Genomic DNA, 24,386 nt, shown 5'->3' on the forward strand with positions numbered 1-24,386 from the left:
AAGCACATCCCATGAGATGTATGAAGTCTCATCAGCCGGAGAGGGGGAGAGTTAACTCCCCCTCCAGCGCTACCCGCTACAGACCGCAGCGCATCAGCCTAGTGCTGATGCGCTGTCAGTCCCGGTCGGCTCCACTGAGCATGCGTGGGATTTCGCAAGTATCGTGAGATCCCCGCCTGCAGTACGGAGCCGGCAGCCACCGTAGCAGGGAGAAGGCTGTCCCTGCTGTGGGGATAGGGCAGCGCCAGGCTGTAGCTGTCGATAGCGATAGCTACAGCGGGCCGAACGGGCCGGCCTAACTGATCATTCATACATGGCCCAGGCTATCGGCGCTGCTATCTTGTAGATAGCAGCGCCGATAATGACGGGTGCATAGTGCCCATCATTTACCACCCAGACCCCCGATCTGGGTGCACTGATACCACTTCTGGGCTTAATACATCTCCCCCATTTTGCTGCACAGATCACTTTATTAGCATTAACCAATGGAATGATATAAAGGTTCATATCTGCAGTACTGAAATTAACTAACGTGAATCACAGATGTGATACATTTGCACAGTGATAGATCTGTCGCCCGTTTACTTGAACAGGCAATATCTCTATTACCACTTTCAGACATACGACCCAGGAATTTCCCTGCTCAGACCCAGGTTTTTCACCTCGACAATAGCCCGGGTTTTTGCTTGAGACCCCCTTTCACACTACACCTGAGACCTGGGAAATTCCAGGGTCGAATACGCTCACACCTAGGTCCACCCTGGAATTTGATGTGGTTTTAAAGGGGATACATATTTTTTTTTTGTTCACAGTAATGACGTAATATAAAAATTTGCATTTTTACAGTAAATACCAGTTTATTTCCATTTTTTTTTAGTGAACACCAATAAGTTTACATTATAAGAAAATTGTGACTATAGCCTCTAGAAGATTGCGATCTATACAAAGACAAAATTTTCACATAAAAAAAAGTTAAGCCAAAAAATAATACACACTTAAATTCCAGGTGCATGGAGCAGCCAATGAGAAGGTTTTCTAAAAACCTGGGTTGGATGCATTCACACTAGAGGCTACCTAGGTTGCACCCAGGAAAACCTCTGTTATAAAGCAGGGTCATGGACCCGGGGCGTTTCTCTTCGACGCAACGAAATACAGGCTGTAGATAGAAATATGGTTCTAAACAAACAGAATTTAAAACTTCTCTCATCTATAATATTGTATAGAGAGATGAACGTGTTTTCCAAAATATGTTTGCTGTGTGCCCAGACAGGAGTACTCACTCCAGGGTGTCTACTCCAATATAATAAAAATAACCAATGGTCTGGCACTTCAAATAGCTGACTGTAGCTGCTGCCGGTGCCCTCACTTGGTAAAATGTATATGGCAAAAGGTTTGTCACTCGGAATAGTAAACAGAAATTCTCCGTCTGAGACATGATGTAAACGCATCCTGATATGTTGCCATCACCAAGGTTACCACTAGTAAACAAACATTAATGTTATGTACAAATGCATCACAACAAAGCCATATATCTATCTCTATAAGACACAATAGAGGCACTGGTTTTTATATGTAATTGTTTTTTTAATATACATTTAATTTTTATGCACTTATTCTTGAACTATATTTTAAACACATTTTGCCATGGTTTTCCTTTTTAGTCATATATTTAACATAATCAATAAAGGTACATTTTTCTTTAATGTGCACAATATACAAACTTCTTTCCCTCTCCTTGTATATTTTGCTGTTTAGATTTTACCTTTGTACCATTTCAGGTTATTCACTGGACGTAAATTTCTTAAGGTGCCTACACAATAGACATCGTCCAGTGATCGCAAACACGCGATATAGCGCATATTCTACCCCGTATTAAGGGCTGAGGACTCTTAAAAAAAAAAAAAAAAAAAGAAAAGAGAAAAAAAAAACTGATCCCTGGGGATGTGGTGTGCCGCTGCCATTTCCTGTCAGGGATTGGCCACGGCACAGCGCGTCTCCGGTGACACGGCCCACACGCCCTGCATGCATTGCTAAAAGCACTGCTGTCAACCAAATAGGCGCTGGTCATGAGCCAATTAAAGCGCACAGTCCGCGAGCTTCGATTTACTCGCGCGCGACAGCAGCGCTATTTTCAAGGGCTGCACTGAGTGGCGCGGGGGGCCAGGGAGCAGGTGAGGTCTGCTATAAGGCCACTGAGGCTGCTGGGGAGGGGGGATGTGTCCCCCTAAAACTTAGTATGGTGTGGCATGTCATAATGCTGTATATTTCCTGCCTGTAGGGTGTTGTACCAATTATTTACAATTGGCAGTGTTATATTTTCAGTAGAAACTTTCTTTACCTCCTACAATTACTGCACTTCTCATTCCAGCAGCTACTCTAATGAACATTGAGGTTTCTGGATACCTGAAAGAAAATGATTTGCTTCATCCATTGGCAGTGGTACAAGCGGAAACCAGTGTCTTCAAACAGCTTGGATATTATAGATGGCTTTGTGGTGGACATTACACGAGTTTATCAGGATACAGTGCTGCAGACTATTGAGCCTATGAAGCTACCAGACAAGATGCTTACTGACGACTATCTAGAGGTAATGATATCCTGTATTCATTTAAAGTAATTGGCTTGCTTTAATATCTTAATAGGTTGCATCCAACAATACAAACTATTTTCATTCTCTATAAAACTGCTTTGGCTTTATGCTGTGAGGTGTTGTGCCGTAAGGTGCCGTGCGACATGTCATCCTACAGTATGGTGCTTTGTGGTTGTCACTCTCATATCCTTCTTTCTTTTTGTTTAATGTCTTCTTCTTTTCTCTCAAATGTTGCAATTCGATGGTTCCGGTCTATGCAGCATTGAGTCTCTATAGCAGTGTTAGTCTGCGTTCCTAGTAGTTGGTTCCAGGACTGAGTTCCACTACGAACGGTTGCAGACCATCACGGCTAAGACTCCAGTTCTGTATATCTTCGTCATGCTGAGAGATGCTGTGAGGTGCTGTGCTGTGTGGTGTTGTGCCGTAAGGTGCCGTGCGACATGTCATCATACAGTATGGTGCTTTGTGGCTGTCACTCTCATATCCTTCTTTCTTTTTGTTTAATGTCTTCTTCTTTTTTCTCAAATGTTGCGATTCGATGGTTCCGGTCTATGCAGCATTGAGTCTCTATTGCAGTGTTAGCCTGCGTTCCCAGTAGTTGGTTCCAGGACTGAGTTCCGCTACGAACGGTTGCAGACCTTCACGGCTAAGACTCCAGTTCTGTATATCTTCATCATGCTGAGAGATGCTGTGAGGTGCTGTGCTGTGTGGTGTTGTGCCGTAAGGTGCCGTGCGACATGTCATCATACAGTATGGTGCTTTGTGGCTGTCACACTCATATCCTTCTTTCTTTTTATTTAATGTCTTCTTCTTTTCTCTCAAATGTTGCGATTCGATGGTTCCGGTCTATGCAGCATTGAGTCTCTATAGCAGTGTTAGTCTGCCTTCCCAGTAGTTAGTTCCAGGACTGAGTTCCGCTACGAACGGTTGCAGACCTTCACGGCTAAGACTCCAGTTCTGTATATCTTCATCATGCTGAGAGATGCTGTGAGGTGCTGTGTGGTGTTGTGCCGTAAGGTGCCGTGCGACATGTCATCATACTGTATGGTGCTTTGTGGCTGTCACTCTCATATCCTTCTTTCTTTTTGTTTAATGTCTTCTTCTTTTCTCTCAAATGTTGCGATTCGATGGTTCCGGTCTATGCAGCATTGAGTCTCTATAGCAGTGTTAGTCTGCGTTCCCAGTAGTTGGTTCCAGGACTGAGTTCCGCTACGAACGGTTGCAGACCTTCACGGCTAAGACTCCAGTTCTGTATATCTTCGTCATGCTGAGAGATGCTGTGAGGTGCTGTGCTGTGTGGTGTTGTGCCGTAAGGTGCCGTGCGACATTGTCATCATACAGTATGGTGCTTTGTGGCTGTCACTCTCATATCCTTCTTTCATTTTTTTTAATGTCTTCATAGTTTATTGTTGATTGTAACCTTTATGTCTCTCATTGTCCCTATTTACAGTTGGCAGGCTTGTTTTGAGTATACATTTTCTTTACTTCCTAGAATTTCTGCACTTCTCACTTGAGCAGCTACTCTAATGAACATTGAGGGTGTTGGATACGTGAAAGAAAATGGTTTGCTTCAATGTTACAAGAGGAAACTGGTGTCTTCAAACATGGTGGATATTATAGACTGGTTTGTGTGTGGCCATATCAAGAGGCCATCAGGATACAGTGCTGCAGACTATTGAGTTTCTAAAGCTACCAGACAAGATTCTTACGAATTTCCATGCCCAGGTAATGCTTGCTTTAATATCTTAATAGTTTGCATTATTGCATTTAACCTAGTGTAATTGTTCTTCCAACTGTTAGTATAGCATCATGCTGTGTAGTGCTGTTCCGTAAGGCACCGTATGGAGTGGCATTATATAGTATGGATGCTTGCTTTTAGTATCTTAGTTTGCATTATTGCATTTAACCTAGTGTAATTGTTCTTAAAACTGTTAGTATAGCATCATGCTGTGTAGTGCTGTTCCGTAAGGCACCGTATGGAGTGGCATTATATAGTATGGATGCTTGCTTTTAGTATCTTAATAGTATGCATTATTGCATTTAACCTAGTGTAATTGTTCTACCAACTGTTAGTATAGCATCTTGCTTTGTAGTGCTGTTCCGTAAGGCACCGTATGGAGTGGCATTATATAGTATGGATGCTTGCTTTTAGTATCTTAATAGTATGCATTATTGCATTTAACCTAGTGTAATTGTTCTACCAACTGTTAGTATAGCATCATGCTGTGTAGTGCTGTTCCGTAAGGCACCGTATGGAGTGGCATTATATAGTATGGATGCTTGCTTTTAGTATCTTAATAGTTTGCATTATTGCATTTAACCTAGTGTAATTGTTCTTAAAACTGTTAGTATAGCATCATGCTGTGTAGTGCTGTTCCGTAAGGCACCGTATGGAGTGGCATTATATAGTATGGATGCTTCCTTTTAGTATCTTAATAGTATGGATTATTATTGCATTTAACCTAGTGTAATTGTTCTACCAACTGTTAGTATAGCATCTTGCTTTGTAGTGCTGTTCCGTAAGGCACCGTATGGAGTGGCATTATATAGTATGGATGCTTCCTTTTAGTATCTTAATAGTATGGATTATTATTGCATTTAACCTAGTGTAATTGTTCTACCAACTGTTAGTATAGCATCTTGCTTTGTAGTGCTGTTCCGTAAGGCACCGTATGGAGTGGCATTATATAGTATGGATGCTTGCTTTTAGTATCTTAATAGTATGCATTATTGCATTTAACCTAGTGTAATTGTTCTACCAACTGTTAGTATAGCATCTTGCTTTGTAGTGCTTTTCCGTAAGGCACCGTATGGAGTGGCATTATATAGTATGGATGCTTGCTTTTAGTATCTTAATAGTATGCATTATTGCATTTAACCTAGTGTAATTGTTCTACCAACTGTTAGTATAGCATCATGCTGTGTAGTGCTGTTCCGTAAGGCACCGTATGGAGTGGCATTATATAGTATAGATGCTTCCTGTAGAATATTTTGCTTGCTTTTAGTATCTTAATAGTTTGCATTATTGCATTTAACCTAGTGTAATTGTCCTTAAAAGTTTAAATAGCATCATGCTGTTTATAATGCCACTCCAACAGCACTAAAGTATGGTTGCTCTTAATTAGTATTTTTAATAGTATGCATTATTGCATTTAACCTAGTTTGTGTCATTAAAACTGTTAGTACAGCATATGTGGTGCTGTTCCGTAATGGTGCGTATCCACATTGCAATTTAAATCGCACATGTATCGGGCACATTTTGGTCAAACTACCAGCGATGCTTGCGCCCGCAGGTCGGTTCCGACATCTATCATCGCCCGTACATGCTGGTCAACCTGACAATCACGTCAGGTTCCGCATGTACGGCGATGATGAATGTGTGTGCTACACTGAACGTTCAGTGTAGCACATTACAGACATGGAAACGACATCACGATTACAATGTCGTAATCGTGCTGTCATTTCCATGTCTGGTAGTGGATACGCACCTTTAGGCAGCGTATGGAGTGGCATTATAAACTATGGTTGGTTTTAGTTATAATCTTAATAGTATGCATTATTGCATTTAACCTAGTTCAATTGTCCTACAAACGGTTAGTATAGCATCATGCTGTGTAGTGCTGTTCCATAAGGCACCGTATGGAGTGGCATTATAAAGTATGGTTGCTTTTAGTTATAATCATAATAGTATACGTTATTGAATTTAACCTAGTTTAATTGTCCTTAACTGTTAGTATAGCATCATGCTATGTGGTGCTGTTCCGTATGGAGTGGCATTATATAGTATGGTTGCTTCCTGTTAGTAGCATATCCCGCTTGCTTTTAGGTAATATATTAATAGGTTACACTTAAGAAATACAAACTATATTTATTGCCCCTAAAACTTAGTATGGTGTGGCATGTCATAATGCTGTATATTTCCTGCCTGTAGGGTGTTGTACCAATTATTTACAATTGGCAGTGTTATATTTTCAGTAGAAACTTTCTTAACCTCCTAGAATTACTGCACTTCTCATTCCAGCAGCTACGCTAATGAACATTGAGGTTTTTGGATACCTGAAAGAAAATGATTTGCTTCATCCATTGGCAGTGGTACAAGCGGAAACCAGTGTCTTCAAACAGCTTGGATATTATAGATGGCTTTGTGGTGGACATTACACGAGTTTATCAGGATACAGTGCTGCAGACTATTGAGCCTATGAAGCTACCAGACAAGATGCTTACTGACGACTATCCAGAGGTAATGATATCCTGTATTCATTTAAAGTAATTGGCTTGCTTTAATATCTTCAAAGGTTGCATCCAACAATACAAACTATTTTCATTCTCTATAAAACTGCTTTGGCTTTATGCTGTGAGGTGCTGTGGCGTAAGGTGCCGTGCGACATGTCATCATACAGTATGGTGCTTTGTGGTTGTCACTCTCATATCCTTCTTTCTTTTTGTTTAATGTCTTCTTCTTTTCTCTCAAATGTTGCGATTCGATGGTTCCGGTCTATGCAGCATTGAGTCTCTATAGCAGTGTTAGTCTGCGTTCCCAGTAGTTGGTTCCAGGACTGAGTTCCGCTACGAACGGTTGCAGACCTTCACGGCTAAGACTCCAGTTCTGTATATCTTCATCATGCTGAGAGATGCTGTGAGGTGCTGTGCTGTGTGGTGTTGTGCCGTAAGGTGCCGTGCGACATTGTCATCATACAGTATGGTGCTTTGTGGCTGTCACTCTCATATCCTTCTTTCTTTTTGTTTAATGTCTTTTTTTCTCTCAAATGTTGCGATTCGATGGTTCCGATCTATGCAGCATTGAGTCTCTATAGCAGTGTTAGTCTGCGTTCCCAGTAGTTGGTTCCAGGACTGAGTTCCGCTACGAACGGTTGCAGACCTTCACGGCTAAGACTCCAGTTCTGTATATCTTCATCATGCTGAGAGATGCTGTGAGGTGCTGTGCTGTGTGGTGTTGTGCCGTAAGGTGCCGTGCGACATGTCATCATACAGTATGGTGCTTTGTGGCTCACTCTCATATCCTTTCTTTTTGTTTAATGTCTTTTTCTTTTCTCTCAAATGTTGCGATTCGATGGTTCCGGTCTATGCAGCATTGAGTCTCTATAGCAGTGTTAGTCTGCGTTCCCAGTAGTTGGTTCCAGGACTGAGTTCCACTACGAACGGTTGCAGACCATCACGGCTAAGACTCCAGTTCTGTATATCTTCGTCATGCTGAGAGATGCTGTGAGGTGCTGTGCTGTGTGGTGTTGTGCCGTAAGGTGCCGTGCGACATGTCATCATACAGTATGGTGCTTTGTGGCTGTCACTCTCATATCCTTCTTTTTGTTTAATGTCTTCTTCTTTTCTCTCAAATGTTGCGATTCAATGGTTCCGGTCTATGCAGCATTGAGTCTCTATAGCAGTGTTAGTCTGCGTTCCCAGTAGTTGGTTCCAGGACTGAGTTCCGCTACGAACGGTTGCAGACCTTCACGGCTAAGACTCCAGTTCTGTATATCTTCATCATGCTGAGAGATGCTGTGAGGTGCTGTGCTGTGTGGTGTTGTGCCGTAAGGTGCCGTGCGACATGTCATCATACAGTATGGTGCTTTGTGGCTGTCACTCTCATATCCTTCTTTCTTTTTGTTTAATGTCTTCTTCTTTTCTCTCAAATGTTGCGATTCGATGGTTCCGGTCTATGCAGCATTGAGTCTCTATAGCAGTGTTAGTCTGCGTTCCCAGTAGTTGGTTCCAGGACTGAGTTCCACTACGAACGGTTGCAGACCTTCATGACTTAGACTCCAGTTCTGTATATCTTCATCATGCTGAGAGATGCTGTGAGGTGCTGTGCTGTGTGGTGTTGTGCCGTAAGGTGCCGTGCGATATGTCATCATACTGTATGGTGCTTTGTGGCTGTCACTCTCATATCCTTCTTTCTTTTTGTTTAATGTCTTCTTCTTTTCTCTCAAATGTTGCGATTCGATGGTTCCGGTCTATGCAGCATTGAGTCTCTATAGCAGTGTTAGTCTGCGTTCCCAGTAGTTGGTTCCAGGACTGAGTTCCGCTACGAACGGTTGCAGACCTTCACGGCTAAGACTCCAGTTCTGTATATCTTCGTCATGCTGAGAGATGCTGTGAGGTGCTGTGCTGTGTGGTGTTGTGCCGTAAGGTGCCGTGCGACATTGTCATCATACAGTATGGTGCTTTGTGGCTATCACTCTCATATCCTTCTTTCATTTTTTTTAATGTCTTCATAGTTTATTGTTGATTGTAACCTTTATGCCTCTCATTGTCCCTATTTACAGTTGGCAGGTTTGCTTTGAGTATACATTTTCTTTACTTCCTAGAATTTTTGCACTTCTCACTTGAGCAGCTACTCTAATGAACATTGAGGGTGTTGGATACGTGAAAGAAAATGGTTTGCTTCAATGTTACAAGAGGAAACTGGTGTCTTCAAACATGGTGGATATTATAGACTGGTTTGTGTGTGGCCATATCAAGAGGCCATCAGGATACAGTGCTGCAGACTATTGAGTTTCTAAAGCTACCAGACAAGATTCTTACGAATTTCCATGCCCAGGTAATGCTTGCTTTAATATCTTAATAGTTTGCATTATTGCATTTAACCTAGTGTAATTGTTCTTAAAACTGTTAGTATAGCATCTTGCTTTGTAGTGCTGTTCCGTAAGGCACCGTATGGAGTGGCATTATATAGTATGGATGCTTGCTTTTAGTATCTTAATAGTATGCATTATTGCATTTAACCTAGTGTAATTGTTCTTAAAACTGTTAGTATAGCATCTTGCTTTGTAGTGCTGTTCCGTAAGGCACCGTATGGAGTGGCATTATATAGTATGGATGCTTGCTTTTAGTATCTTAATAGTATGCATTATTGCATTTAACCTAGTGTAATTGTTCTACCAACTGTTAGTATAGCATCATGCTTTGTAGTGCTGTTCCGTAAGGCACCGTATGGAGTGGCATTATATATTATGGATGCTTGCTTTTAGTATCTTAATAGTATGCATTATTGCATTTAACCTAGTGTAATTGTTCTACCAACTGTTAGTATAGCATCTTGCTTTGTAGTGCTGTTCCGTAAGGCACCGTATGGATGCTTGCTTTTAGTATCTTAATAGTATGCATTATTGCATTTAACCTAGTGTAATTGTTCTACCAACTGTTAGTATAGCATCATGCTGTGTAGTGCTGTTCCGTAAGGCACCGTATGGAGTGGCATTATATAGTATAGATGCTTCCTGTTGAATATTGTGCTTGCTATTAATATCTTAATAGTTTGCATTATTGCATTTAACCTAGTGTAATTGTCCTTAAAAGTTTAAATAGCATCATGCTGTGTAGTGCTGTTCCGTATGGAGTTGCATTATAAAGTTTGGTTGCTTTTAGTTAGTATTTTTAATAGTATGCATTATTGCATTTAACCTAGTTCAATTGTCCTACAAACGATTAGTATAGCATCATGCTGTGTAGTGCTGTTTCATAAGGCACCGTATGGAGTGGCATTATAAAGTATGGTTGCTTTTAGTTATAATCATAATAGTATACGTTATTGAATTTAACCTAGTTTAATTGTCCTTAACTGTTAGTATAGCATCATGCTGTGTGGTGCTGTTCCGAATGGAGTGGCATTATATAGTATGGTTGCTTCCTGTTAGTAGCATATCCCGCTTGCTTTTAGGTAATATATTAATAGGTTACACTTAAGAAATACAAACTATATTTATTGCCCCTAAAACTTAGTATGGTGTGGCATGTCATAATGCTGTATATTTCCTGCCTGTAGGGTGTTGTACCAATTATTTACAATTGGCAGTGTTATATTTTCAGTAGAAACTTTCTTTACCTCCTACAATTACTGCACTTCTCATTCCAGCAGCTACGCTAATGAACATTGAGGTTTTTTGGATACCTGAAAGAAAATGATTTGCTTCATCTATTGGCAGTGGTACAAGCGGAAACCAGTGTCTTCAAACAGCTTGGATATTATAGATGGCTTTGTGGTGGACATTACACGAGTTTATCAGGTTACAGTGCTGCAGACTATTGAGCCTATGAAGCTACCAGACAAGATGCTTACTGACGACTATCCAGAGGTAATGATATCCTGTATTCATTTAAAGTAATTGGCTTGCTTTAATATCTTAATAGGTTGCATCCAACAATACAAACTATTTTCATTCTCTATAAAACTGCTTTGGCTTTATGCTGTGAGGTGCTGTGGCGTAAGGTGCCGTGCGACATGTCATCCTACAGTATGGTGCTTTGTGGTTGTCACTCTCATATCCTTCTTTCTTTTTGTTTAATGTCTTCTTCTTTTCTCTCAAATGTTGCGATTCGATGGTTCCGGTCTATGCAGCATTGAGTCTCTATAGCAGTGTTAGTCTGCGTTCCCAGTAGTTGGTTCCAGGACTGAGTTCCACTACGAACGGTTGCAGACCATCACGGCTAAGACTCCAGTTCTGTATATCTTCGTCATGCTGAGAGATGCTGTGAGGTGCTGTGCTGTGTGGTGTTGTGCCGTAAGGTGCCGTGCGACATGTCATCATACAGTATGGTGCTTTGTGGCTGTCACTCTCATATCCTTCTTTCTTTTTGTTTAATGTCTTCTTCTTTTTTCTCAAATGTTGCGATTCGATGGTTCCGGTCTATGCAGCATTGAGTCTCTATTGCAGTGTTAGCCTGCGTTCCCAGTAGTTGGTTCCAGGACTGAGTTCCGCTACGAACGGTTGCAGACCTTCACGGCTAAGACTCCAGTTCTGTATATCTTCATCATGCTGAGAGATGCTGTGAGGTGCTGTGCTGTGTGGTGTTGTGCCGTAAGGTGCCGTGCGACATGTCATCATACAGTATGGTGCTTTGTGGCTGTCACACTCATATCCTTCTTTCTTTTTATTTAATGTCTTCTTCTTTTCTCTCAAATGTTGCGATTCGATGGTTCCGGTCTATGCAGCATTGAGTCTCTATAGCAGTGTTAGTCTGCGTTCCCAGTAGTTAGTTCCAGGACTGAGTTCCGCAACGAACGGTTGCAGACCTTCACGGCTAAGACTCCAGTTCTGTATATCTTCATCATGCTGAGAGATGCTGTGAGGTGCTGTGTGGTGTTGTGCCGTAAGGTGCCGTGCGACATGTCATCATACTGTATGGTGCTTTGTGGCTGTCACTCTCATATCCTTCTTTCTTTTTGTTTAATGTCTTCTTCTTTTCTCTCAAATGTTGCGATTCGATGGTTCCGGTCTATGCAGCATTGAGTCTCTATAGCAGTGTTAGTCTGCGTTCCCAGTAGTTGGTTCCAGGACTGAGTTCCGCTACGAACGGTTGCAGACCTTCACGGCTAAGACTCCAGTTCTGTATATCTTCGTCATGCTGAGAGATGCTGTGAGGTGCTGTGCTGTGTGGTGTTGTGCCGTAAGGTGCCGTGCGACATTGTCATCATACAGTATGGTGCTTTGTGGCTGTCACTCTCATATCCTTCTTTCATTTTTTTTAATGTCTTCATAGTTTATTGTTGATTGTAACCTTTATGTCTCTCATTGTCCCTATTTACAGTTGGCAGGCTTGTTTTGAGTATACATTTTCTTTACTTCCTAGAATTTCTGCACTTCTCACTTGAGCAGCTACTCTAATGAACATTGAGGGTGTTGGATACGTGAAAGAAAATGGTTTGCTTCAATGTTACAAGGGGAAACTGGTGTCTTCAAACATGGTGGATATTATAGACTGGTTTGTGTGTGGCCATATCAAGAGGCCATCAGGATACAGTGCTGCAGACTATTGAGTTTCTGAAGCTACCAGACAAGATTCTTACGAATTTCCATGCCCAGGTAATGCTTGCTTTAATATCTTAATAGTTTGCATTATTGCATTTAACCTAGTGTAATTGTTCTTCCAACTGTTAGTATAGCATCATGCTGTGTAGTGCTGTTCCGTAAGGCACCGTATGGAGTGGCATTATATAGTATGGATGCTTGCTTTTAGTATCTTAGTTTGCATTATTGCATTTAACCTAGTGTAATTGTTCTTAAAACTGTTAGTATAGCATCATGCTGTGTAGTGCTGTTCCGTAAGGCACCGTATGGAGTGGCATTATACAGTATGGATGCTTGCTTTTAGTATCTTAATAGTATGCATTATTGCATTTAACCTAGTGTAATTGTTCTACCAACTGTTAGTATAGCATCTTGCTTTGTAGTGCTGTTCCGTAAGGCACCGTATGGAGTGGCATTATATAGTATGGATGCTTGCTTTTAGTATCTTAATAGTATGCATTATTGCATTTAACCTAGTGTAATTGTTCTACCAACTGTTAGTATAGCATCTTGCTGTGTAGTGCTGTTCCGTAAGGCACCGTATGGAGTGGCATTATATAGTATGGATGCTTGCTTTTAGTATCTTAATAGTTTGCATTATTGCATTTAACCTAGTGTAATTGTTCTTAAAACTGTTAGTATAGCATCATGCTGTGTAGTGCTGTTCCGTAAGGCACCGTATGGAGTGGCATTATATAGTATGGATGCTTCCTTTTAGTATCTTAATAGTATGGATTATTATTGCATTTAACCTAGTGTAATTGTTCTACCAACTGTTAGTATAGCATCTTGCTTTGTAGTGCTGTTCCGTAAGGCACCGTATGGAGTGGCATTATATAGTATGGATGCTTCCTTTTAGTATCTTAATAGTATGGATTATTATTGCATTTAACCTAGTGTAATTGTTCTACCAACTGTTAGTATAGCATCTTGCTTTGTAGTGCTGTTCCGTAAGGCACCGTATGGAGTGGCATTATATAGTATGGATGCTTGCTTTTAGTATCTTAATAGTATGCATTATTGCATTTAACCTAGTGTAATTGTTCTACCAACTGTTAGTATAGCATCTTGCTTTGTAGTGCTTTTCCGTAAGGCACCGTATGGAGTGGCATTATATAGTATGGATGCTTGCTTTTAGTATCTTAATAGTATGCATTATTGCATTTAACCTAGTGTAATTGTTCTACCAACTGTTAGTATAGCATCATGCTGTGTAGTGCTGTTCCGTAAGGCACCGTATGGAGTGGCATTATATAGTATAGATGCTTCCTGTAGAATATTTTGCTTGCTTTTAGTATCTTAATAGTTTGCATTATTGCATTTAACCTAGTGTAATTGTCCTTAAAAGTTTAAATAGCATCATGCTGTTTATAATGCCACTCCAACAGCACTAAAGTATGGTTGCTTTTAATTAGTATTTTTAATAGTATGCATTATTGCATTTAACCTAGTTTGTGTCATTAAAACTGTTAGTACAGCATATGTGGTGCTGTTCCGTAATGGTGCGTATCCACATTGCAATTTAAATCGCACATGTATCGGGCACATTTTGGTCAAACTACCAGCGATGCTTGCGCCCGCAGGTCGGTTCCGACATCTATCATCGCCCGTACATGCTGGTCAACCTGACAATCACGTCAGGTTCCGCATGTACGGCGATGATGAATGTGTGTGCTACACTGAACGTTCAGTGTAGCACATTACAGACATGGAAACGACATCACGATTACAATGTCGTAATCGTGCTGTCATTTCCATGTCTGGTAGTGGATACGCACCTTTAGGCAGCGTATGGAGTGGCATTATAAACTATGGTTGGTTTTAGTTATAATCTTAATAGTATGCATTATTGCATTTAACCTAGTTCAATTGTCCTACAAACGGTTAGTATAGCATCATGCTGTGTAGTGCTGTTCCATAAGGCACCGTATGGAGTGGCATTATAAAGTATGGTTGCTTTTAGTTATAATCATAATAGTATACGTTATTGAATTTAACCTAGTTTAATTGTCCTTAACTGTTAGTATAGCATCATGCTATGTGGTGCTGTTCCGTATGGAGTGGCATTATATAGTATGGTTGCTTCCTGTTAGTAGCATATCCCGCTTGCTTTTAGGTAATATATTAATAGGTTACACTTAAGAAATACAAACTATATTTATTGCCCCTAAAACTTAGTATGGTGTGGCATGTCATAATGCTGTATATTTCCTGCCTGTAGGGTGTTGTACCAATTATTTACAATTGGCAGTGTTATATTTTCAGTAGAAACTTTCTTTACCTCCTAGAATTACTGCACTTCTCATTCCAGCAGCTACGCTAATGAACATTGAGGTTTTTGGATACCTGAAAGAAAATGATTTGCTTCATCCATTGGCAGTGGTACAAGCGGAAACCAGTGTCTTCAAACAGCTTGGATATTATAGATGGCTTTGTGGTGGACATTACACGAGTTTATCAGGATACAGTGCTGCAGACTATTGAGCCTATGAAGCTACCAGACAAGATGCTTACTGACGACTATCCAGAGGTAATGATATCCTGTATTCATTTAAAGTAATTGGCTTGCTTTAATATCTTCAAAGGTTGCATCCAACAATACAAACTATTTTCATTCTCTATAAAACTGCTTTGGCTTTATGCTGTGAGGTGCTGTGGCGTAAGGTGCCGTGCGACATGTCATCATACAGTATGGTGCTTTGTGGTTGTCACTCTCATATCCTTCTTTCTTTTTGTTTAATGTCTTCTTCTTTTCTCTCAAATGTTGCGATTCGATGGTTCCGGTCTATGCAGCATTGAGTCTCTATAGCAGTGTTAGTCTGCGTTCCCAGTAGTTGGTTCCAGGACTGAGTTCCGCTACGAACGGTTGCAGACCTTCACGGCTAAGACTCCAGTTCTGTATATCTTCATCATGCTGAGAGATGCTGTGAGGTGCTGTGCTGTGTGGTGTTGTGCCGTAAGGTGCCGTGCGACATTGTCATCATACAGTATGGTGCTTTGTGGCTGTCACTCTCATATCCTTCTTTCTTTTTGTTTAATGTCTTTTTTTCTCTCAAATGTTGCGATTCGATGGTTCCGGTCTATGCAGCATTGAGTCTCTATAGCAGTGTTAGTCTGCGTTCCCAGTAGTTGGTTCCAGGACTGAGTTCCGCTACGAACGGTTGCAGACCTTCACGGCTAAGACTCCAGTTCTGTATATCTTCATCATGCTGAGAGATGCTGTGAGGTGCTGTGCTGTGTGGTGTTGTGCCGTAAGGTGCCGTGCGACATGTCATCATACAGTATGGTGCTTTGTGGCTCACTCTCATATCCTTTCTTTTTGTTTAATGTCTTTTTCTTTTCTCTCAAATGTTGCGATTCGATGGTTCCGGTCTATGCAGCATTGAGTCTCTATAGCAGTGTTAGTCTGCGTTCCCAGTAGTTGGTTCCAGGACTGAGTTCCACTACGAACGGTTGCAGACCATCACGGCTAAGACTCCAGTTCTGTATATCTTCGTCATGCTGAGAGATGCTGTGAGGTGCTGTGCTGTGTGGTGTTGTGCCGTAAGGTGCCGTGCGACATGTCATCATACAGTATGGTGCTTTGTGGCTGTCACTCTCATATCCTTCTTTTTGTTTAATGTCTTCTTCTTTTCTCTCAAATGTTGCGATTCAATGGTTCCGGTCTATGCAGCATTGAGTCTCTATAGCAGTGTTAGTCTGCGTTCCCAGTAGTTGGTTCCAGGACTGAGTTCCGCTATGAACGGTTGCAGACCTTCACGGCTAAGACTCCAGTTCTGTATATCTTCATCATGCTGAGAGATGCTGTGAGGTGCTGTGCTGTGTGGTGTTGTGCCGTAAGGTGCCGTGCGACATGTCATCATACAGTATGGTGCTTTGTGGCTGTCACTCTCATATCCTTCTTTTTGTTTAATGTCTTCTTCTTTTCTCTCAAATGTTGCGATTCAATGGTTCCGGTCTATGCAGCATTGAGTCTCTATAGCAGTGTTAGTCTGCGTTCCCAGTAGTTGGTTCCAGGACTGAGTTCCGCTACGAACGGTTGCAGACCTTCACGGCTAAGACTCCAGTTCTGTATATCTTCATCATGCTGAGAGATGCTGTGAGGTGCTGTGCTGTGTGGTGTTGTGCCGTAAGGTGCCGTGCGACGTCATCATACAGTATGGTGCTTTGTGGCTGTCACTCTCATATCCTTCTTTCTTTTTGTTTAATGTCTTCTTCTTTTCTCTCAAATGTTGCGATTCGATGGTTCCGGTCTATGCAGCATTGAGTCTCTATAGCAGTGTTAGTCTGCGTTCCCAGTAGTTGGTTCCAGGACTGAGTTCCACTGCGAACGGTTGCAGACCTTCACGGCTAAGACTCCAGTTCTGTATATCTTCGTCATGCTGAGAGATGCTGTGAGGTGCTGTGCTGTGTGGTGTTGTGCCGTAAGGTGCCGTGCGACATGTCATCATACAGTATGGTGCTTTGTGGCTGTCACTCTCATATCCTTCTTTCTTTTTGTTTAATGTCTTCTTCTTTTCTCTCAAATGTTGCGATTCGATGGTTCCGGTCTATGCAGCATTGAGTCTCTATAGCAGTGTTAGTCTGCGTTCCCAGTAGTTGGTTCCAGGACTGAGTTCCACTACGAACGGTTGCAGACCTTCACGACTTAGACTCCAGTTCTGTATATCTTCATCATGCTGAGAGATGCTGTGAGGTGCTGTGCTGTGTGGTGTTGTGCCGTAAGGTGCCGTGCGATATGTCATCATACTGTATGGTGCTTTGTGGCTGTCACTCTCATATCCTTCTTTCTTTTTGTTTAATGTCTTCTTCTTTTCTCTCAAATGTTGCGATTCGATGGTTCCGGTCTATGCAGCATTGAGTCTCTATAGCAGTGTTAGTCTGCGTTCCCAGTAGTTGGTTCCAGGACTGAGTTCCGCTACGAACGGTTGCAGACCTTCACGGCTAAGACTCCAGTTCTGTATATCTTCGTCATGCTGAGAGATGCTGTGAGGTGCTGTGCTGTGTGGTGTTGTGCCGTAAGGTGCCGTGCGACATTGTCATCATACAGTATGGTGCTTTGTGGCTATCACTCTCATATCCTTCTTTCATTTTTTTTAATGTCTTCATAGTTTATTGTTGATTGTAACCTTTATGCCTCTCATTGTCCCTATTTACAGTTGGCAGGTTTGTTTTGAGTATACATTTTCTTTACTTCCTAGAATTTCTGCACTTCTCACTTGAGCAGCTACTCTAATGAACATTGAGGGTGTTGGATACGTGAAAGAAAATGGTTTGCTTCAATGTTACAAGAGGAAACTGGTGTCTTCAAACATGGTGGATATTATAGACTGGTTTGTGTGTGGCCATATCAAGAGGCCATCAGGATACAGTGCTGCAGACTATTGAGTTTCTAAAGCTACCAGACAAGATTCTTACGAATTTCCATGCCCAGGTAATGCTTGCTTTAATATCTTAATAGTTTGCATTATTGCATTTAACCTAGTGTAATTGTTCTTATAACTGTTAGTATAGCATCTTGCTTTGTAGTGCTGTTCCGTAAGGCACCGTATGGAGTGGCATTATATAGTATGGATGCTTGCTTTTAGTATCTTAATAGTATGCATTATTGCATTTAACCTAGTGTAATTGTTCTTAAAACTGTTAGTATAGCATCTTGCTTTGTAGTGCTGTTCCGTAAGGCACCGTATGGAGTGGCATTATATAGTATGGATGCTTGCTTTTAGTATCTTAATAGTATGCATTATTGCATTTAACCTAGTGTAATTGTTCTACCAACTGTTAGTATAGCATCATGCTTTGTAGTGCTGTTCCGTAAGGCACCGTATGGAGTGGCATTATATATTATGGATGCTTGCTTTTAGTATCTTAATAGTATGCATTATTGCATTTAACCTAGTGTAATTGTTCTACCAACTGTTAGTATAGCATCTTGCTTTGTAGTGCTGTTCCGTAAGGCACCGTATGGAGTGGCATTATATAGTATGGATGCTTGCTTTTAGTATCTTAATAGTATGCATTATTGCATTTAACCTAGTGTAATTGTTCTACCAACTGTTAGTATAGCATCATGCTGTGTAGTGCTGTTCCGTAAGGCACCGTATTGAGTGGCATTATATAGTATGGATGCTTGCTTTTAGTATCTTAATAGTATGCATTATTGCATTTAACCTAGTGTAATTGTTCTATCAACTGTTAGTATAGCATCATGCTGTGTAGTGCTGTTCCGTAAGGCACCGTATGGAGTGGCATTATATAGTATAGATGCTTCCTGTTGAATATTGTGCTTGCTATTAGTATCTTAATAGTTTGCATTATTGCATTTAACCTAGTGTAATTGTCCTTAAAAGTTTAAATAGCATCATGCTGTGTAGTGCTGTTCCGTATGGAGTTGCATTATAAAGTTTGGTTGCTTTTAGTTAGTATTTTTAATAGTATGCATTATTGCATTTAACCTAGTTCAATTGTCCTACAAACGGTTAGTATAGCATCATGCTGTGTAGTGCTGTTTCATAAGGCACCGTATGGAGTGGCATTATAAAGTATGGTTGCTTTTAGTTATAATAATAGTATACGTTATTGAATTTAACCTAGTTTAATTGTCCTTAACTGTTAGTATAGCATCATGCTGTGTGGTGCTGTTCCGTATGGAGTGGCATTATATAGTATGGTTGCTTCCTGTTAGTAGCATATCCCGCTTGCTTTTAGGTAATATATTAATAGGTTACACTTAAGAAATACAAACTATATTTATTGCCCCTAAAACTTAGTATGGTGTGGCATGTCATAATGCTGTATATTTCCTGCCTGTAGTGTGTTGTACCAATTATTTACAATTGGCAGTGTTATATTTTCAGTAGAAACTTTCTTTACCTCCTACAATTACTGCACTTCTCATTCCAGCAGCTACGCTAATGAACATTGAGGTTTTTGGATACCTGAAAGAAAATTATTTGCTTCATCTATTGGCAGTGGTACAAGCGGAAACCAGTGTCTTCAAACAGCTTGGATATTATAGATGGCTTTGTGGTGGACATTACACGAGTTTATCAGGTTACAGTGCTGCAGACTATTGAGCCTATGAAGCTACCAGACAAGATGCTTACTGACGACTATCCAGAGGTAATGATATCCTGTATTCATTTAAAGTAATTGGCTTGCTTTAATATCTTAATAGGTTGCATCCAACAATACAAACTATTTTCATTCTCTATAAAACTGCTTTGGCTTTATGCTGTGAGGTGCTGTGCCGTAAGGTGCCGTGCGACATGTCATCATACAGTATGGTGCTTTGTGGTTGTCACTCTCATATCCTTCTTTCTTTTTGTTTAATGTCTTCTTCTGTTCTCTCAAATGTAGCGATTCGATGGTTCCGGTCTATGCAGCATTGAGTCTCTATAGCAGTGTTAGTCTGCGTTCCCAGTAGTTGGTTCCAGGACTGAGTTCCACTACGAACGGTTGCAGACCTTCACGACTAAGACTCCAGTTCTGTATATCTGTCATGCTGAGAGATGCTGTGAGGTGCTGTGCTGTGTGGAGTTGTGCCGTAAGGTGCCGTGCGACATTGTCATCATACAGTATGGTGCTTTGTGGCTGTCACTCTCATATCCTTCTTTCTTTTTGTTTAATGTCTTCTTTTCTATCAATTGTTGCGATTCGATGGTTCCGGTCTATGCAGCATTGAGTCTCTATTGCAGTGTTAGCCTGCGTTCCCAGTAGTTGGTTCCAGGACTGAGTTCCGCTACGAACGGTTGCAGACCATCACGGCTAAGACTCCAGTTCTGTATATCTTCATCATGCTGAGAGATGCTGTGAGGTGCTGTGCTGTGTGGTGTTGTGCCGTGCAACATGTCATCATACAGTATAGTGCTTTGTGGCTGTCACTCTCATATCCTTCTTTCTTTTTGTTTAATGTCTTCTTCTTTTCTCTCAAATGTTGCGATTCGATGGTTCCGGTCTATGCAGCATTGAGTCTATATAGCAGTGTTAGTCTGCGTTCCCAGTTGTTGGTTCCAGGACTGAGTTCCACTACGAACGGTTGCAGACCATCACGGCTAAGACTCCAGTTCTGTATATCTTCGTCATGCTGAGAGATGCTGTGAGGTGCTGTGCTGTGTGGTGTTGTGCCGTAAGGTGCCGTGCGACATTGTCATCATACAGTATGGTGCTTTGTGGCTGTCACTCTCATATCCTTCTTTCTTTTTGTTTAATGTCTTCTTTTCTCTCAAATGTTGGTTCCAGGACTGAGTTCCGCTACGAACGGTTGCAGACCTTCACGGCTAAGACTCCAGTTCTGTATATCTTCGTCATGCTGAGAGATGCTGTGAGGTGCTGTGCTGTGTGGTGTTGTGCCGTAAGGTGCCGTGCGACATGTCATCATAAAGTATGGTGCTTTGTGGCTGTCACTCTCATATCCTTCTTTCTTTTTGTTTAATGTCTTCTTCTTTTCTCTCAAATGTTGCGATTCGATGGTTCCGGTCTATGCAGCATTGAGTCTCTATAGCAGTGTTAGTCTGCGTTCCCAGTAGTTAGTTCCAGGACTGAGTTCCTCTACGAACGGTTGCAGACCTTCACGGCTAAGACTCCAGTTCTGTATATCTTCGTCATGCTGAGAGATGCTGTGAGGTGCTGTGCTGTGTGGTGTTGTGCCGTAAGGTGCCGTGCGACATGTCGTCATACAGTATGGTGCTTTGTGGCTGTCACTCTCATATCCTTCTTTCATTTTTTTTAATGTCTTCATAGTTTATTGTTGAATGTAACCTTTTTGTCTCTCATTGTCCCTATTTACAGTTGGCAGGCTTGTTTTGAGTATACATTTTCTTTACTTCCTAGAATTTCTGCACTTCTCACTTGAGCAGCTACTCTAATGAACATTGAGGGTGTTGGATACGTGAAAGAAAATGGTTTGCTTCAATGTTACAAGTGGAAACTGTTGTCTTCAAACATGGTGGATATTATAGACTGGTTTGTGTGTGGCCATATCAAGAGGCCATCAGGAAACAGTGCTGCAGACTATTGAGTTTCTAAAGCTACCAGACAAGATTCTTATGAATTTCCATGCCCAGGTAATGCTTGCTTTAATATCTTAATAGTTTGCTTTATTGCATTTAACCTAGTGTAATTGTTCTTAAAACTGTTAGTATAGCATCATGCTGTGTAGTGCTGTTCCGTAAGGCACCGTATGGAGTGGCATTATATAGTGTGGATGCTTGCTTTTAGTATCTTAATAGTATGCATTATTGCATTTAACCTAGTGTAATTGTTCTACCAACTGTTAGTATAACATCATCATGCTGTGTAGTGCTGATCCGTAAGGCACCGTATGGAGTGGCATTATATAGTATGGATGCTTGCTTTTAGTATCTTAATAGTATGCATTATTGCATTTAACCTAGTGTAATTGTTCTACCAACTGTTAGTATAGCATCTTGCTTTGTAGTGCTGTTCCGTAAGGCACCGTATGGAGTGGCATTATATAGTATGGATGCTTGCTTTTAGTATCTTAATAGTATGCATTATTGCATTTAACCTAGTGTAATTGTTCTACCAACTGTTAGTATAGCATCATGCTGTGTAGTGCTGTTCCGTAAGGCACCGTATGGAGTGGCATTATATAGTATGGATGCTTGCTTTTAGTATCTTAATAGTATGCATTATTGCATTTAACCTAGTGTAATTGTTCTACCAACTGTTAGTATAGCATCATGCTGTGTAGTGCTGTTCCGTATGGAGTGGCATTATATAGTATGGTTGCTTCCTGTTAGTAGCATATCCCGCTTGCTTTTAGGTAATATATTAATAGGTTACACTTAAGAAATACAAACTATATTTATTGCCCCTAAAACTTAGTATGGTGTGGCATGTCATAATGCTGTATATTTCCTGCCTGTAGGGTGTTGTACCAATTATTTACAATTGGCAGTGTTATATTTTCAGTAGAAACTTTCTTAACCTCCTAGAATTACTGCACTTCTCATTCCAGCAGCTACGCTAATGAACATTGAGGTTTTTGGATACCTGAAAGAAAATTATTTGCTTCATCCATTGGCAGTGGTACAAGCGGAAACCAGTGTCTTCAAACAGCTTGGATATTATAGATGGCTTTGTGGTGGACATTACACGAGTTTATCAGGATACAGTGCTGCAGACTATTGAGCCTATGAAGCTACCAGACAAGATGCTTACTGACGACTATCCAGAGGTAATGATATCCTGTATTCATTTAAAGTAATTGGCTTGCTTTAATATCTTAATAGGTTGCATCCAACAATACAAACTATTTTCATTCTCTATAAAACTGCTTTGGCTTTATGCTGTGAGGTGCCGTGCCGTAAGGTGCCGTGCGACATGTCATCATACAGTATGGTGCTTTGTGGTTGTCACTCTCATATCCTTCTTTCTTTTTGTTTAATGTCTTCTTCTCTTCTCTCAAATGTTGCGATTCGATGGTTCCGGTCTATGCAGCATTGAGTCTCTATAGCAGTGTTAGCCTGCGTTCCCAGTAGTTGGTTCCAGGGCAGAGTTCCAGTACGAACGGTTGCAGACCTTCACGACTAAGACTCCAGTTCTGTATATCTTCGTCATGCTGAGAGATGCTGTGAGGTGCTGTGCTGTGTGGAGTTGTGCCGTAAGGTGCCGTGCGACATGTCATCATACAGTATGGTGCTTTGTGGCTGTCACTCTCATATCCTTCTTTCTTTTTGTTTAATGTCTTCTTCTTTTCTCTCAAATGTTGCGATTCGATGGTTCCGGTCTATGCAGCATTGAGTCTCTATAGCAGTGTTAGTCTGCGTTCCCAGTAGTTGGTTCCAGGACTGAGTTCCACTACGAACGGTTGCAGACCATCACGGCTAAGACTCCAGTTCTGTATATCTTCGTCATGCTGAGAGATGCTGTGAGGTGCTGTGCTGTGTGGTGTTGTGCCGTAAGGTGCCGTGCGACATGTCATCATACAGTATGGTGCTTTGTGGCTGTCACTCTCATATCCTTCTTTCTTTTTGTTTAATGTCTTCTTCTTTTCTCTCAAATGTTGCGATTCGATGGTTCCGGTATATGCAGCATTGAGTCTCTATAGCAGTGTTAGTCTGCGTTCCCAGTAGTTGGTTCCTGGACTGAGTTCCGCTACGAACGGTTGCAGACCTTCACAGCTAAGACTCCTGTTCTGTATATCTTCGTCATGCTGTGAGGTGCTGTGCTGTGTGGTGTTGTGCCGTGCAACATGTCATCATACAGTATAGTGCTTTGTGGCTGTCACTCTCATATCCTTCTTTCTTTTTGTTTAATGTCTTCTTCTTTTCTCTCAAATGTTGGTTCCAGGACTGAGTTCCGCTACGAACGGTTGCAGACCTTCACGGCTAAGACTCCAGTTCTGTATATCTTCATCATGCTGTGAGGTGCTGTGCTGTGTGGTGTTGTGCCGTGCAACATGTCATCATACAGTATAGTGCTTTGTGGCTGTCACTCTCATATCCTTCTTTCTTTTTGTTTAATGTCTTCTTCTTTTCTCTCAAATGTTGGTTCCAGGACTGAGTTCCGCTACGAACGGTTGCAGACCTTCACGGTTAAGACTCCAGTTCTGTATATCTTCATCATGCTGAGAGATGCTGTGAGGTGCTGTGCTGTGTGGTGTTGTGCCGTAAGGTGCCGTGCGACATTGTCATCATACAGTATGGTGCTTTGTGGCTGTCACTCTCATATCCTTCTTTCTTTTTGTTTAATGTCTTCTTCTTTTCTCTCAAATGTTGGTTCCAGGACTGAGTTCCGCTACGAACGGTTGCAGACCTTCACGGCTAAGACTCCAGTTCTGTATATCTTCGTCATGCTGAGAGATGCTGTGAGGTGCTGTGCTGTGTGGTGTTGTGCCGTAAGGTGCCGTGCGACATGTCGTCATACAGTATGGTGCTTTGTGGCTGTCACTCTCATATCCTTCTTTCATTTTTTTTAATGTCTTCATAGTTTATTGTTGAATGTAACCTTTTTGTCTCTCATTGTCC

The 24,386-nt window shown here is 41.3% G+C and overlaps 1 long non-coding RNA gene across 24 annotated transcripts in view; it reads left to right on the forward strand.

Moving 5' to 3' along the window:
* The window catches only part of LOC148474877 (uncharacterized), a 40,436-nt gene that overhangs the window by 2,132 nt on the left and 13,918 nt on the right, over positions 1-24,386 (forward strand). For 9 of the 24 annotated variants that reach the window (XR_015872835.1, XR_015872843.1, XR_015872825.1 and 6 more), the window contains exons 2-12: positions 2,369-2,587; positions 4,083-4,315; positions 6,589-6,830; positions 8,914-9,146; positions 10,461-10,680; positions 12,176-12,408; positions 14,682-14,923; positions 17,595-17,827; positions 19,297-19,515; positions 21,226-21,458; positions 22,376-22,594. This is a non-coding gene — a long non-coding RNA (uncharacterized LOC148474877). Of the gene's footprint in view, positions 1-2,368; positions 2,588-3,771; positions 3,870-4,082; positions 4,316-6,588; positions 6,831-8,913; positions 9,147-10,460; positions 10,681-11,868; positions 11,963-12,175; positions 12,409-14,681; positions 14,924-17,594; positions 17,828-19,296; positions 19,516-20,634; positions 21,014-21,225; positions 21,459-22,352; positions 22,595-24,386 lie in introns of those variants that run through there. The other 15 variants (XR_015872841.1, XR_015872832.1, XR_015872834.1 and 12 more) reach the window with 15 other exon arrangements.

This window comes from Taudactylus pleione, unplaced genomic scaffold, assembly GCF_031769625.1.
Source record: "Taudactylus pleione unplaced genomic scaffold, aTauple2 ptg000803l, whole genome shotgun sequence".
NCBI classification, from domain to species: Eukaryota; Metazoa; Chordata; class Amphibia; order Anura; family Myobatrachidae; genus Taudactylus; species Taudactylus pleione.